This window comes from Emiliania huxleyi (genome assembly GCF_000372725.1).
Source record: "Emiliania huxleyi CCMP1516 unplaced genomic scaffold EMIHUscaffold_469, whole genome shotgun sequence".
Classification (NCBI taxonomy): domain Eukaryota; phylum Haptophyta; order Isochrysidales; family Noelaerhabdaceae; genus Emiliania; species Emiliania huxleyi.
In genome coordinates this window covers 1-2,116 of record NW_005198475.1, presented here as the reverse complement: position 1 = coordinate 2,116, position 2,116 = coordinate 1, and positions in this window count along the sequence as shown.

The following is a 2,116-nucleotide window of genomic DNA, read 5'->3' as shown; positions in this document are numbered from 1 at the left end:
GGCGGCGAGGGGCGGTAGCGGCGAGGGGCGGCGGCGGCGGTGAAGCCCGCCGTTGGAGAGGCAGAGGGCTGCAGAAGAAGACCTGCTCCGCCAGGCGCTGCAGCGGGCCCGCAGCCCCTCGAGCACGGCCCGAAAGTGGCATGCCGCGCCAGCAGGCGGGCGCATCAGGCCGGCGGAAGAGGTTGCAGTCGTCCCACTCGCAAAGTCCGACGATGTAAGGAGCGTAGGCGAGTTCCGCGGCCGGGAGTGATCGCCGCTCGACGAGCGAGCGCAGCTCCGCGACGCTGGGCCCGAGAACCGCCTCTGGCTCTCCCGTCGTGGCGACGCGGTGGAGCAGAAAGAGGGTCTTCGCCGTGGTCACGGGCCGCGCGCCGCATGTGGACACGCGCTTGGCCAGTGCGCTCGCGACCTGCTCCTGCAGTTCCGGCTCGCAGGACCAGCGTGCCACGGCAACCACATGCTTCTCCTTGGGCTCAAACAGGTCGTCTGTCGTCGCCTTGAAGACCGCCGTGGAGATCTCGTCCATGGCTGCGGTCTGCAGGTTCCGCAGGCCGGCGGCCAGGCGGCCTGCCATGACGGTTCGCTCACCTCCTCGCGCCGCCTCCCGGGCCGAGCGCCTACCAAAAAAAGAATTTTCCCTCGACGGCACGGGACTGGCGCGCACTGGCACTAACACAGGTACACCACGGGAGCCGCCTAAGCGACTCCCGCGAGGACGGCGAGGCACTTAGCGTACCAAAAAAAGAATTTGCCCCTTGCATGTGAGTGTGTGGCGTCATGTGTGCTCCCATCCCTCCCTTGGGGTGTCCGTTTTCTTTCTTTCTTTCTGGCGTCATGTGTGTGTCCGCCTGGCGCTTGTTTCATTGTAACATCGAAGGCTAGCTCAAAAAGAATTGTACCACCGACTCCCTCTCACGACACTAGGGTCTAGGCAGTAGGCACGGGACTGGAGCGCACTGGCACTAACACAAAAACAAACACAAACACAAACACAATAAGAGAGAGGTTTTCAAAATTTTCTCTCTCTCTCCCCAAAAGCTCCAGGCCCCAAAAGATGTGTGAGTGTTAGAGTTGTTTGGTATTGCTAAAATCCTAGATAAAATCTCTCCCTCCCCCCCCCCCTCTCTCTCTCGCTCTCTCTCTCTCTCTCTCTCTCTCTCTCTCTCTCTCTCTCTCTCTCTCTCTCTCTCTCTCTCTCTCTCTCTCTCTCTCTCTCTCTCTCTCTCTCTCTCTCTCTCTCTCTCTCTCTCTCTCTCTCTCTCTCTCTCTCTCTCTCTCTCTCTCTATAACACAGGAACACCAAAACAGAGAGAATTCAATGTACAATGACGTTCCCGGACCCGGCGTGGGACAGTGTCGGCGGACAGCACTGGGCACGGGACTGGCGCGCACTGGCACTAAACACAGGTACACCAAAAATTAATCACTGGAAACCAGGGTCAGTGCTCCCCGGCCCTGGATGGGAGGCTATGACCTCAAGCTCACGAGTGGTCCAATTTTTCATTTAGCTTTAGACCGCCTAACCGACGGCGCCGCCATCCTCACGAGTCTAGCTCTCCCTTTCCCCACTCCATGTCGCTCCACCCCATGTTGCTCTTTGACAGCTGCAGAGGGCGCATGCCCGGCTCGCTCTCCTCACGCAGCAGCATGGAGGACTGGCGCATCGCCCGCTTGATTGCGTGCTCGAGCGAGCGGCTCACGATGGCGCATAGCTCGTTGGCCTGCCACGAGAACTCGGCGATGCGCACCTGCGTTCCGAGGCGCAACGAGGGGGGCCTTGACGGTTGGGTCGTGTGGCGCACCACCACACCGACGGGCGCGCCTCGGCATTCCCAAACACCGTGCCGGTCACCTCGAGGTTGAGATCGAAATCGAGCTGCAAGTTGCTGTGCTTGTTGTCGGCGCGCTCCTTGAGCATCGCGCGCAGTTCTCGCAGGTAGCCCTTGTGCGACACGACCGCCAGCGTGCTCGCCTCGCGCCGCGGCAGGTCGTCGTCCAGGAACCGCGCTGCCCGCTTGCGCACCGCGGCGTTATCCTCACCCTCCGGGACAACCTCTCCGGTGCTGATCCACGCCTCAATCTCCTGAAACTCGACTTGAGGGAACTCTGCCGCGAG